A 15,831-nucleotide genomic window follows, 5' to 3' on the forward strand; every position below is an offset into this window, starting at 1 on the left:
GCTGAAAACCAGGAGAATTCAGCACCACTATACCAGCATTACAACAAATGCTAAAGGAACTTCTCAAGGCAGGAAACACAAGAGAAGGAAAAACCTACAATAACAAACCCAAAACAATTTAAAAAATGGTTATAGGAAAAAACATATCGAAAACTACCTTAAATGTAAATGGATTAAATTCTCCAACCAAAATACATACACTGGCTGAATGGATACAAAAAAAAGACCCGTATATATGCTGTCTACAAGACACCCACTTCAGACCTAGGGACACATACAGACTGAAAGTGAGGGGATGGAAAAAGATATTCTATGCAAATGGAAATCAAAAGAAAGCTGGAGTAGCAATCCTCATATCAGACAAAATAGATTTTAAAACAAAGACTATTATAAGAGACAAAGAAGGACACTACATAATGATGAAGGGATCAATCCAAGAAGAAGATATAACAATTGTAAATATTTATGCATCCAAAATAAGAGCACCTCAGTACATAAGGCAAATGCTAACAGCCATAAAAGGAGAAATCAACAGTAACACAAGCATAGTAGGGGACTCTAACACCCTACTTTCACCAATGAACAGATCATCCAAAATGAAAATAAATAATGAAACACAAGCTTCAAATGATACATTAAACAAGATGGACTTAATTGATATTTATAGGACATTCCATCCAAAAACAACAGAATACACTTTCTTCTTAAGTGCTCGTGGAACATTCTCCAGGATAGATCATATCTTGGGTCACAACTCAAGCCCTGGTAAATTTATGAAAATTGAAATCATATCAAGTATCTTTTCCAACCACAATGCTATGAGACTAGATATCAATTACAGCAAAAAATCTGTAAAGAATACAAACACAGGGAGGCTAAACAATACACTACTTAATAACCAAAGATCACTGGAGAAATCAAAGTGGAAATCAAAAAATACCTAGAGACAAATGACAATGGAAACACACGACCCAAAACCTATGGGATGCAGCAAAAGCAGTTCTAAGAGGGAACTTTATAGCAATAAAATCCTATCTCAAGAAACAAGAAACATCTCAAATATACAACCTAACCTTACACCTATAGCAATTAGAGAAAGAAGAACAAAAATCCCCAAAGTTAGCAGAAGGAAAGAAATCATAAATATCAGAGCAGAAATAAATGAAAAAGAAATGAAGGAAACAATAGCAAAGATCAATAAAACTAAAAGTTGGTTCTCTGAGAAGATAAACAAAATTGATAAACCATTAGCCAGACTCATCAAGAAAAAAAGGGAGATGATTCAAAGCAATAGAATTAGAAAAGAAAAAGGAGAGGTAACAGCTGACAATGCAGAAATACAAAGGGTCATGAGAGATTACTACAATAACTATATGCCAATAAAATGGACAACCTGGAAGAAATGGACACATTCTTAGAAAAGCACAACCTGAGACTGAACCAGGACGAAAGAGAAAATATAAACAGACCAATCACAAGTAATGAAATTGAGACTGTGATTTAAAATCTTCCAACAAACAAAAGCTCAGGACCAGATGGCTTCAGAGGCGAATTCTATCAAACATTTAGAGGAGAGCTAACACCTATCCCTCGCAAACTCTTCCAAAATATACAGAGGGAGGAACACTCCCAAACTCATTCTATGAGGCCACCATCACCCTGATACCAAAACCAGACAAAGATGTCACAAAGAAAGAAAACTACAGGCCAATATCACTGATGAACATAGATGCAAAAATCCTCAACAAAATACTAGCAGACAGAATCCAACTGCACATTAAAAGGATCATACACCATGATCAAGTGTGGTTTATCCCAGGAATGCAAGGATTCTTCAATATACGCAAATCAATCAATGTGATACACCGTATTAACAAATGGAAGGATGATCATCTCAATAGACGCAGAAAAAGCTTTTGACAAAATTCAACACCCATTTATGATAAAAACCCTCCAGAAAGTAGACATAGAGGGAAGTTACCTGAACATAATAAAGGCCATATATGACAAACCCACAGCCAACATCATTCTCAATGGTGAAAAACTGAAAGCATTTCCACTAATATCAGGAACAAGACAAGGTTGCCCACTCTCACCACTATTATTCACTATAGTTTTGGAAGTTTTAGCCACAGCAATCAGAGAAGAAACAGAAATAAAAGGAAACCAAATCGGAAAAGAAGAAGTAAAACTGTCACTGTTTGCAGATGACATGATACTATACATAGAGAATCCTAAAGATGCTACCAGAAAACTACTAGAGCTAATCAATGAATTTGGTAAAGTAGCAGGATACAAAATTAATGCACAGAAATGTCTTGCATTCTTATACACTAATGATGAAAAATCTGAAAGAGAAATTAAGGAAACACTCCCATTTTCCTCTGCAACAAAAAGAATAAAATACGTAGGAATAAACCTACCTAAGGAGACAAAAGACCTGTATGCAGAAAACTATAAGACACTGATGAAAGAAATGAAAGATGATACAAACAGATGGAGAGATATACCGTGTTCTTGGATTGGAAGAACCAACATTGTGAAAGTGACTATACTACCCAAAGCAAACTACAGATTAAATGCAATCCCGATCAAACTACCAATGGCATTTTTCACAGAACTAGAACAAAAAATTTCACAGTTTGTATGGAAACACAAAAGACCCAAATAACCAAAGCAATCTTGAGAAATAAAAACGGAGCTGGAGGAATCAGGCTCCCAGACTTCAGACTATACTACAAAGCTACAGTAATCAAGAGAGTGTGGTACTGGCATAAAAACAGAAATATAGACCAATGAACAGGATAAAAAGCCCAGTGATAAACCCACACACATATGGTCACCTTGTTTTTGATAAAGGAGGTAAGAATATACAATGGAGAAAAGACAGCCTCTTCAATAAGTGGTGGTGGGAAAACTGGACAGCTACATGTGAAAGAATGAAATTAGAACACTCCATAACACCATACACAAAAATAAACTCAAAATGGATTAAAGACCTAAGTGTAAGGCCAGACACTATCAAACTCTTAGAGGAAATCATAGGCAGAACACTCTTTGACATAAATCACAGCAAGAATCTTTTTGACTCATCTCATAGAGAAATGGAAATAAAAACAAAAATACACAAATGGGAGCTAATGAAACTTAAAAGCTTTTGCACAGCAAAGGAAACCATAAACGAGACGAAAAGACAACCCTCAGAATGGGAGAAAATATTTGCAAATGAAGCAACTGACAAAGGATTAATCTCCAAAATTTACAAGCAGCTCATGCAGCTCAATATCAAAAAAACAAACAACCCAATCCAAAAATTGGCAGAAGACCTAAACAGACATTTCTCCAAAGCAGATATACAGATTGCCAACAAACACATGAAAGGATGCTCAACATCACTAATCATTAGAGAAATGCAAATCAAAACTACAATGAAGTATCACCTCACACCAGTCAGAACGGCCATCATCAAAAAATCTACAAAGAATAAATGCTGGAGAGGGTGTGGAGAAAAGGGAACCCTCTTGCACTCTTGGTGGGAATGTAAATTGTTACAGCCACTATGGAGAACAGTATGGAGGTTCCTTAAAAAATTAAAAATGGAACTACCATATGACCCAACAATCCCACTACTGGGCCTATACCCTGAGAAAACCATAATTCAAAAAGAGTCATGTACCACAATGTTCATTGCAGCTCTATTTACAATAGCCAGGACACAGAGGCAACCTAAGTGTCCATCGACAGATGAATGGATAAAGAAGATGTGGCACATATATACAGTGGAATAATAGCCATAAAAGGAAATGAAATTGAGGTATTTGTAGTGAGGTGGATGGACCTAGAGTCTGTTGTACGGAGTGTGTAAGTCAGAAAGAGACAAACAAACACCGTATGCTAACACATATATATGGAATCTAAAAAAAAAAAAGAAAAAGAAGATGGTTCTGAAGAACCTAGGGGCAGGACAGGAATAAAGATGCAGACGTAGAGAAAGGATCTGAGGACACAGGGAAGGGGAAGGGGAAGGGTAAGCTGGGACGAAGTGAGAGAGTGGCACGGACTTATATATATTACCAAATGTAAAATAGATAGTTAGTGGGAAGCAGTTGCATAGCACCGGGAGATCAGCTCAGTGCTTTCTGACCACCTACAGGGGTGGGATAGGGAGGGTGGGAGGGAGACGCAAGAGGGAGGAGATATGGGGGTATATGTATATGTATAGGTGATTCACTTTGTTATAAAGCAGAAACTAACACACCATTGTAAAGCAGTTATACTCCAATAAAGATGTTAAAAAAAAAAAAGGGAAGTCTTGTCATTTGTGACAACATGGATGGATCTAGAACGTGTTATGCTAAGTGAAATAAAATTATTTTTAAATCATGTAAATCATTTTCACTAAAACCTAACAAAGATTGCCCCCTAAAAAAGTAACTGCATATCGACCTCAACAATTGATATTAATAAAAAATTTTTAAATATTAGCAAACAAAATTTAGCAGATTGTTAAAACATGACTAAATTAGTTTATCCCAGAAATACAAAAAGAGTCCAATGATGGAAAACATATAACAAATACTCCTCTTTTTAATAAACCTAATGAGAAAACATCTTTTTCACAAACAATGAAAAGGCATTTGACAAAATTCAACACATGTGCTACATAAAGACATTCAAAAATCAACAGGAACCACCTTAATGTGATGACATACATCTCAGCCCCAAAGCCATCATCATACACAATAGGGAAACAATGAAACACCTGAGACACATCCACTAAAGCCAGGACCAAAACAATAATAGGAGCTGGCTATTGTGCCTATTTATCATCCTTTTGTATGTATGAGCTTGCATTAAAAGAGGGATGAATTTAGATATGCAACAACTGGGCAGGAACAGGTAAAACTATTGCTATTCACCATTGATATGGTAGTATAATGGATGATTTTCAGGGTCAGGTGAAAATTTTCATAAGCAACAAGAGAAAACAGTCAAATAGCAGAGTATAAAATTACCCTATAGAACATTCCTCCCTTTGTGTGTGTGTATCAGATAAAAGATTTGAGGTATTTATTTATTAAAATCATATGAATGTGTTTATATATATATACATATATCTCAGGTAAAATACATAAGATCCATTTTACTATAGAAAAGCAAAAGTACTTAACAAAAAAGTATGAACTGTTTTACAAAGAAAAGTATCGAAACTACTGAAAATATTCAAAAAGAATACTATTAAAATGATATTTAATTGGCATCATTAGATTTTAGTAATTTACCCATATTCTTGACTTATGTTTCTAATTAGAAAGTCAAGAATATTTGAGTTACTGATGCAGTATAGTTGTGGTATCTGTCTTTGGGTGAGAAATATTCACTCCAAAAATGTTTTCTGATTTCTCACCCTCTCTTCCCACCCCTCATGTGATGCATCTGCCTTAGAAATACCAAAAAGGAACAAAGCTTGCATTTGAAAAACAGCAGGAATAGAGGCTCATTTGTTGTTGCAGAAAGATTTATGTCAAGCAAACAAAAAGGATGCTAACCTCCTCTGGTGGACAGTAACGCCTCCATCTAAATGCTACTATGGTTGCTCTCAGGCTTTGAAAAACTCTCACAGTCAGAATATTCACCACAGAATGGCAATCTGACAACTGGGTGTGTTTAATGTCATTCATCTATAGAAAAGGCTAAAAATTACCCCAAACAGCCTCTGATCAAGGGTATCTCTTAACAGTATCTCTTTCCACTAATATTTCTATTACCTAGTTTACTGTTCAATAAAAATAGTTTTTCTAAGACAGCAATGCTATTTGCATGTTATTTGTATTCAGAAATGTTTAGAGAAAATTAAAATATAATTTATGTAATTGTTATATAGAAAATAATCCATGTGGCCTATAAGTCATGTGAGGTTAAAAGTAGTCCTAATTTCAGTCTCAGCTTTTGACAGAGCATACGATGCTGTGAAAAACGAGGCTGTGGCACCCTAGTCTCAGAATCAGGAATCAGGTTTACTTTTATCAATGTATGTAATAAATCAGCATTATTATCAATATGATTCAATATTAAAATAAGTTGTCACATAGATGGTAAAATCATAAATTTTCAAACCAAGCTGCTTAAGTTTGATTTCTGGATACTCAACATGTGACTGTGTGACCTCAGGCAAACTACTTACCTTTCTGCACTCAGTTTCTTCATCTGTGGAATGGGGACAAAAGAAGTAACTCCTGAAATGATGGCTGTGAGAATTAAAGGAGATAAATCTGAAGAAATCAGTAGAGTATTTAGCACCTCATCAGCACTAAGCATTAGGTGCTTTTATTACTGACATTATTGTTATTATCCATTTCTTCAAGATGTAGTACATTAAAAATTGATTAGCCACAGAACACTATAAAACAGTTTCATTGCTTGGTTCTTTAAAATTCAGTTTTGCCCACTTCTTGACATTAAACTAATACTTCACAGCAGTCAATAATTTTGAGATAGATCTTATAATTCCTTGAATTACTATCCTAACTGTGCTTCTTATTTGCTAGTCACAGGCCATGTCAATTGTTGATATGCCCTGAGAAAACCATAATTCAAAAAGAGCCATGTACCACAATGTTCATTGCAGCACTATTTACAATAGCCAGGACATGGAAGCAACCTAAGTGTTCATCGACAGATGAATAGATAAAGAGGATGTGGCACATATATACAATGGAATATTACTCAGCCATAAAAAGAAACAAAATTGAGTTATTTGTAGTGAGGTGGATGGACCTAGAGTCTGTCATACAGAGTGAAGTAAGTCAGAAAGAGAAAAACAAATACCGTATGCTAACACATATATATGGAATCCAAAAAAAAATGGTTCTGAAGAACCTAGGGGTAGGACAGTAATAAAGACGCAGATGTAGAGAATGGACCTGCGGTCACGGGGAGGGGGAAGGGTAAGCTGGGACGAAGTGAGAGAGTGGCATGGACTTATATATACTACCAAATGTAAAATAGATAGCTAGTGGGAAGCAGCCGCATAGCAGAGGGAGATCAGCTCAGTGCTTTGTGACCACCTAGAGGGGTGGGATAGGGAGGGTGGAAGGGAGACGTAACAGGGAGGAGATATGGGGATATATGTATATGTATAGCTGATTCACTTTGTTATAAAGCAGAAACTAACACACCATTGTAAAGCAATTATACTCCAATAAAGATGTTAAAAAAAAATATGAAGAAAGAGTGGATGTTGATTCCTCCATGAAAGAATTAATAAACATGAAAGTTACATGATTTGCATGAAAAAAAATTGTTGCTATGCCTGATTATTAAAAAATGAAAACACTTATCAGCTTCAAGATCAAGGCAGAAGACTGAGCACATATTAAGATATATCTTACTGCTCAAAGTACATTAGTATAGTGGGAATACATTTTAAAATACTTTAAAATTCATTACCAGATGCAAAGGTAACAAAGAAAAATCTCTAGAACTCGAATAGAAAGGAAATCTGTAACACTGAATGTAGGAGAAATAAAATTGCAAAATGGGTACTGTGCAGATATGAAAGGCAGACATTAGGGGTTGTGGTTTGAAAGCCATTATTAGACAGAAGCTGGAGCTACTCCCCCATAGTTCCTCAGACCCCACTCTGGGCTTCCTGTTGTAAGTCAAAGGATTATGTACAAACGCGGACCAAGCTAACTTTTTCAACCTTAGCCATGTTTGCAGCAAAAAATAAATTGCCAATTCATCACCATGCTGATCCAATTGAAAAATTGATTCAAAGCAGTAGAATATTTTAAGATCAGGACAAATTTACACAGCATGTGCACGTACACACACACACACACACACACACACACACACACACACCCATACACAGAATGTGCCAGAGTCACCTCCTGGGAAAGATGTTATCCAGGAATGATAAACTCACAACAATGAAACACATACACAGAAAGCGATAAAGTTGAAAATCATGAAAAGCATTGTAGTCACTCCCAAGAATGTGAGAATTCATACCATTATGAGAGATTATACAGCAATCTAAAAATATATATAGTATGTAAAATTTAAAAGACATAAAATCTATATTACCCATTGAACACAAATAAGGAATATATTATAAAAAACATGTTTAAAATAATCAAGGAGGAATATATCACAATGATACTAAAAATGGCTAAAGTATTTGAGTGCTTAACATTCTTCTTTTTCTAAGGCCTCTATAGGCTATATCTTATTTAATCCCTACAAAAACATGTTGAAACAGCTGAAAGGTTATACAATGACAGATATAACTGGGAGGGGCTTTGAGAACATATTTAAATGTAGAATGTTTAATATCCATATTATATCAATCATCTACAACAGCTAAAACACACTGTATCTGTGAACCTACTTTTATAGCAAGTTAGCCAACCTGATAAAATTCAAGTGACCTATCCTGATGCTGGAGTCATGCACAGAGACAAGAATGGTCACTGTTCCTTATCCTTCCCAAACATCCATATTTCAACTGAGTATCTGACGTGAATTGCGATTAGCTCTCGTTGTAAAAAACACAGCAAAAATTGCAATATTGACAAAAATGTGCTAAGTGCAAATAATATAGACATATTTTCAGATCCATTCTTTAGAGAAAATTTATAAGCTGTGGTGAAATGTTCTGTGTCTAATATACATATCTGTTGTTTGTTAATATTAATTTAAGATTTCTAGAAATATGTGCAGAATAATTCAGTCCATAAATCTCAGCACAAACAGTTCAGTGACAAAGTATCTGGATTTAAAATGATTTATTTTCTTTTGTGACTTTTCTATTTTAGGGTAAGGTGATAGCCTTTGCCATTCATGATTCAAACTTATGTCTCACAGGAGACCTTAAAGAATCTTATCAATTGGGTTACTTGGAATTTCTCAGTATGTGTCAAGATTCCTAGTAGAAGACATTCTTTTTCATTTACTGAAAATATATTAAAGCCATCATTCCTCAAATCAAATAATCAGTGTGATTTTAGATAAATATAACACTATAATTTCTGATCTATGTTTCCTTTCACCTCTATGTTTTACTTTAAAGTAAAGCACATGCTAGTTTCAAAACGGACTAAAGTTTTCAGCAGTTACCCGCTCCTCCAAATGCTGATTCTTTATTTCCCCCTTTTTGACACTCCTGTTTTAGGGGTCCAGTGCCCTCTTTTCACTCCCTCATCTTTCAGTTGTTTTTCTCCACTTCCCTTTCTCCATTATTTTTCCACAAAATGCTGCTTTGGTTCGCTGACAATGTATTCAGTGTGTATATACTTTCCTTTTACTGGCATGTTTATTCATTATATCAATATGTAAACATATTCATGGTCACATATTAATGGCTATAGACAGCCAATTAGTCCTGCTACCAGGTAATGTGTGACTCTAACAAGGATTCCTAGCTTTTATTTCAAATGGCACATCTTAGCCATGATGACCCTCTGTCTGAGGCAAGTGTTATTTGACCCAATGAAACATGTAAGAGAGGAAGTTCAAGTGCTGTGGCTAGTCAGCACTTTCAGGCAAGTCAGTTTTAGGGCAACCATCAAACATATACTCAAGTCAGTTATTTATTTTTATAGTTGAGTGATAGGTAATCTGCTCCTCCATCAAAGAAAAATTAGAGTGAGAGAGCTCACTTTTCCCCATGGCCCATAAAAAGGTGGTGGTTAGAACAGCCCCAAAAAATGAGTGGAAATTAATGTGTATAATCTACTTATATATGCCAGATAACAGGCTAAAAATTTTTAATAACCTAATCTGGTGTAGTAACCCTAACATTTACTAGGGTTAGTACACAGTCCTTCTCCAATCAAAGCCCTTTATTTTCATTATATTGTGATTGCTTTTTTGTCTATTTCCCTATAAGCTCTGTGATGAAAGTCTCGTTCTTCACTTTATCTGCTGAGGCGCTAGGCGCAGAATTTGAAGCACAGGAGATGTTAGTAAATCCAAATGGAGAGGGACTGCTTTCAAATCTCTCTACATTCCTCCTACTGGCATAAATCCAACATCCATTACAGGTTTAAGTAGTCCAGAGTATTGGAAAAATTATTCATTGTTTAATTTCAAGCCTTCTGGAAACAGGCACATTTTCCCTCTTCGCTTTAGTTGAAAATTTAAAACTTGTCAAAATCAAAAAGTCAACTAAAGGTCAATGTCCCTGAACTAATGCTATTGTATCAGCGATATGTAACACTCATCAGTGGGTTTGTGATGACTATGATATCCTTAAACCAGCCATTAATGTCCTCAAAGTGAAATCACTGTTTTTAATGGTAATAAACCACATTTTCTGTGACATCCCATTCAGAATCATCTATATGTTCACAAGGGAACAATGGTCATCAAGTCATTGGGCAACAGAAGCTATATGTCCAGTTACAACAAAATCAGGAATTTATTTAGCGTTATAGAAAAATTACAATCAGCAAGTCACTCCTGCTAAGTGAGGAAATCATCATTCAGATGAAAAATACCACATATGTGGTAGAGAGAATATATTTGAAATAGAAAGGATTTCCTGAGGATGTGGCAGGTAAAATACGGAGAAGAATGATGCTTGAGCAGAAAAAAATAGGTTCATTTATAGTGGAATGACTGCAACAAAAAAAAAAGTATTGTGAATTGAAAAAGCATACCTTGAAACAGCAGCTAGACATTTAGATTATTAAACAAATTTTTAAATAAGATGATTTGAAAATATTTGCATGTAGTTTGATGAATTCATCTTTGGGCATATGGAAATGTAAGATGAATTAAAACATGCTTTGAAAAAAATTAGCAACAAGTCATGTTGATTTAAAAAACTTACTCTCTATATATTGTCTATCTCATGATAGTACATATATTACGTTATATGAAACTCTGCATTGAGTGCAGAATCGGAGGCATTTGAAATAATAATCATATGGAGAACAGATAAATCATACAAACATTTGGATGATGTATACATATTTAATCTTCATAGATAAGAAACCTCTAATCTGGACATGATAAAAGTCCTTCAAATGTATTGTATCTTATAGTAAATACCTGCAGAGTTTTATTCAAGGAAATGTAACACCGAGGAAGACTTAACTCAATGAAAAGCATAGTTTTTATGATGCTCTTAGGATAACAAATGACATAACACTAAAGAGAAAAAAAAAGTAAAATAATTTGTAAAGGAAAACTGAATTTGTGCCACACAGAAAAATGTATTCCTAAATCAGAATGCTTGTTATAAAGCATTTTCATAAAGATGGTTCCTCTTGTAATATGGGTGTTTAAAATGGGCCTTTTTAACAAAAAGACCTCAAGGACAGTATAGGCACTTTGGATTACTTATCAATACTTTCCTTTTCTTCCCCTCTTAATTTTCTCTCTCCTAGAATATGGTTCAACTGAAAGAAAAAAATAAGCTGAACAAAAATTTGGAGTTATTATTCCAAAAACTGGACTATTTTGTTCCAGTTTTTATATTTTTTCATTTGATAATTCAAATATAACTTTTGTTGATAAAAGAAGAAATAGTGATCAACAGAATATAAATTAAAGATATGTTCACTTTATCTTGATATTGTATTTTGTATTATAATCTTGAATTGAATCAAAATCTCATCCAGATATGAAGTAAAGAGATGGGAGATAAGATACTTCTGTGTTCTTGGTGACATAGTCTTACCATCAACTAATTCATTCTTACTGTAACACTTTAAATCTCAATCATCAAGAAGTGAGGATTTCAAGGTGTTAGATTTGGGTTATTGCCAAATACTAAGACTGAAAAGAAAGTCATTTGAGAACTGTTGGCTTTTTGCCTTGTTTCAATAAAACATTTAAATCCTATGCCAGCAATTAATAGCAAGAGTAGGCAAATGTCCAAACATTATAATCTATTATGCACTTTTTAAAGCCTTCTACCACTTACTCTACATTTATTACAGGTCATTATATTCATTATCTCATATAACCTTCAAAAACAGTTGATTTAAAAGTCCTCTCTCTCCCTCCCTCTCTCTCTTTCTCTCTCTCTCTGTCTCTCTCTTTTAAACAAATATGGTAACTGATGCTCAGAGGAGTAAAGCCCTTTCCTCAGGGCAGAGTGCTGTGTTTTGACTCAAATCTGTTACATCAAATCTCCACCATTTGTCATTAACTTATATTGACTTCATTTGGTACTTCTAAGTGAAGGATAACTTGAAAGATTAAATTAATAAAGATTAAAATTATCTTGTTTCTTTATGTTTTAAAGTATTAAGTGATTTCCTTCTGTCTTGAGGTTTTTCCTCTGAAGTATAATGAACATTATTTCAGAATTATGATTTTCATGGAGAAATATGGCTTGACTCAATCATCATCCATCTGATTTAAGGAAGATCTGTCATTTAAAATGCAGACAAATATCTAAATCATTCCAGAAGATCTGTCAATTGTTAACTTTTTTTTAAAGACTCTGAGTCAAAATACCTATGGAAACAAAACTCAGGAGAAAATTTTTGTTCTAATATTACTTTTGCTGTTTTAAGAGTGATTCTAGGTAAAGTGGAAAACAATTCTGAATTCTATGTTCTGTTACACTTTTGTTATATCCCTTGACATTTTAATACTTTTCTAGAACTTTAATGTCAGTAAGTTCAAATGAATCATTGCAATTGCAGCTAATTTTAACATGAATACATAAAATGGTGAATGAAATAGATATTGAATTTGTACTGCTAGTAAGATGATTTTGTACTCTCGTGTCTTAGAATTCTTGTTTTAGGATTTTTTCTTCTTGAAAGGAAAAAATACAGAATGAGACTAAGTGTTATGTCTTTCTGTAAAAATATATTTTATACATTTATATGTAAGGATTCAGACATAATTAAACATTTTTACTTTGAATATATTTCTCTTTTTTTCATGTTACTATTATAGACTACCTTGTCATTTGGTAACTTTCTTCAGTGATCCATGTTTAGACCTATATGTATCAAGACTCTTATTTCACTGAATACAATTTCATGATTATTCAGTTCTTTATGAGTTTGTCCATTTTCTTGGTACACTATGGACAATTCATTAGTGAAAGGGGCATATTTAGTTTTGCTAATAAATTCAATTAATTAAATAGCTTACATTCTTCAAAAATATTTACATTTGTATAGCTGCTTTTGACTTTTCTGGGAAAAAAATGGGTAATGTTTGAATGGCAATTGGCAAAACTAAGTCAAAATGGCAGAGCATATAATGGGTTATAACGTAATGTTTGATTTATCTTGCCATTCTTGAAACCAATCCATGAGAGCAGTTGCCTCTTTTTTTTTTTTTTTTTTTTAACATCTTTATTGGAGTATAATTGCCTTACAATGGTGTGTTAGCTTCTGCTTTATAACAAAGTGAATCAGTTATACATATACAATATGTTCCCATTTCTCTTCCCTCTTGCATCTCCCTCCCTCCCACCCTCCCCATCCCATCCCTCTAGGTGGTCACAAAGCACCGAGCTGATCTCCCTGTGCTATGCGGCTGCTTCCCACTAGTTATCTATTTTACATTTGGTAGTGTATATATGTCCATGACACTCTCTTACCCTGTCACATCTCACCCCACCCCCTCCCCATATCCTCAAGTCCATTCTCTAGTAGGTCTGTGTCTTTATTCCCGTCTTGCCACTAGGTTCTTCGTGGCCTTTTTTTTTTTTTTTTTTTTCCCTTAGATTCCGTATATATGTGTTAGCATACTGTATTTGTTTTTCTCTTTCTGACTTACTTCACTCTGTATGACAGACTCTAACTCCATCCACCTCATTACAAATACCTCCATTTCATTTCTTTTTATGGCTGAGTAATATTCCATTGTATATATGTGCCACATCTTCTTTATCCATTCATCTGTCGATGGACATTTAGATTGCTTCCATGTCCTGGCTATTGTAAATAGAGCTGCAATGAACATTTTGGTACATGACTCTTTTTGACCTATGGTTTTCTCAGGGTATATGCCCAGTAGTGGGATTGCTGGGTCGTATGGTAGTTCTATTTGTAGTTTTTTAAGGAACCTCCATACTGTTCTCCATAGTGGCTGTATCAATTTACATTCCCACCAACAGTGCAAGAGTGTTCCCTTTCCTCCACACCCTCTCCAGCATTTATTGTTTCTAGATTTTTTGATGATGGCCATTCTGACCGGTGTGAGATGATATCTCATTGTAGTTTTGATTTGCATTTCTCTAATGATTAATGATGTTGAGCATTCTTTCATGTGTCTGTAGGCCATCTGTATATCTTCTTTGGAGAAATGTCTATTTAGGTCTTCTGCCCATTTTTGGATTGGGTTGTTCGTTTTTTTGTTATTGAGCTGCATGAGCTGCTTGTAAATCTTGGAGATTAATCCTTTGTCAGTTGCTTCATTTGCAAATATTTTCTCCCATTCTGATGGTTGTCTTTTGGTCTTGTTTATGGTTTCCTTTGCTGTGCAAAAGCTTTTAAGTTTCATTAGGTCCCATTTGTTTATTTGTGTTCTTATTTCCATTTCTCTGGGAGCTGGGTCAAAAAGAATCTTGCTGTGATGTATGTCATAGAGTGTTCTGCCTATGTTTTCCTCTAAGAGTTTGATAGTGTCTGCCCTTACACTTAGGTCTTTAATCCATTTTGAGTTTATTTTTGTGCATGGTGTCAGGGAGTGTTCTAATTTCATACTTTTACATGTACCTGTCCAATTTTCCCAGCACCACTTATTGAAGAGGCTGTCTTTTCTCCACTGTATATTCTTGCCTCCTTTATCAAAGATAAGGTGCCCATATGTGTGTGGGTTTATCTCTGGGCTTTCTATCCTGTTCCATTGATCTATATTTCTGTTTTTGTGCCAGTACCAAACTGTCTTGATTACTGAAGCTTTGTAATATAGTCTGAAGTCAGGGAGCCTGATTCCCCCAGCTCCATTTTTCGTTCTCAAGATTGCTTTGGCTATTCGGGGTCGTTTGTGTTTCCATACAAATTGTGAAATTTTTTGTTCTAGTTCTGTGAAAAATGCCAGTGGTAGTTTGATAGGGATTGCATTGAATCTGTAGATTGCTTTGGGTAGTAGAGTCATTTTCACAATGTTGATTCTTCCAATCCAGGAACATGGTATATCTCTCCATCTATTTGTATCATCTTTAATTTCTTTCATCAGTGTCTTATAATTTTCTGCATACAGGTCTTTTGTCTCCTTAGGTAGGTTTATTCCTAGATATTTTATTCTTTTTGTTGCAATGGTAAATGGGAGTGTTTTCTTAATTTCACTTTCAGATTTTTCGTCATTAGTGTATAGAAATGCAAGAGATTTCTGTGCATTAATTTTGTATCCTGCTACTTTACCAAATTCATTGATTAGCTCTAGGAGTTTTCTGGTAGCATCTTTAGGATTCTCTATGTATAGTATCATGTCATCTGCAAACAGTGACTGCTTTATTTCTTCTTTTCCGATTTGGATTCCTTCTATTTGTTTTTCTTCTCTGATTGCTGTGGCTAACACTTCCAAAACTATGTTGAATAATAGTGGTGAGAGTGGGCAACCTTGTCTTGTTCCTGATCTTAGTGGAAATGGTTTCAGTTTTTCACCATTGAGGACAATGTTGGCTGTGGGTTTGTCATATATGGCCTTTATTATGTTGAGGAAAGTTCCCTCTATGCCTACTTTCTGCAGGGCTTTTATCATAAATGGGTGTTGAATTTTGTCGAAAGCTTTCTCTGCATCTATTGAGATGATCATATGGTTTTTCTCCTTCAATTTGTTAATATGATGTATCACATTGATTGATTTGCGTATATTGAAGAATCCTTGCATTCCTGGGATAAA

This window comes from Balaenoptera physalus (genome assembly GCF_965194825.1).
Source record: "Balaenoptera physalus genome assembly, chromosome: 3".
NCBI classification, from domain to species: domain Eukaryota; kingdom Metazoa; phylum Chordata; class Mammalia; order Artiodactyla; family Balaenopteridae; genus Balaenoptera; species Balaenoptera physalus.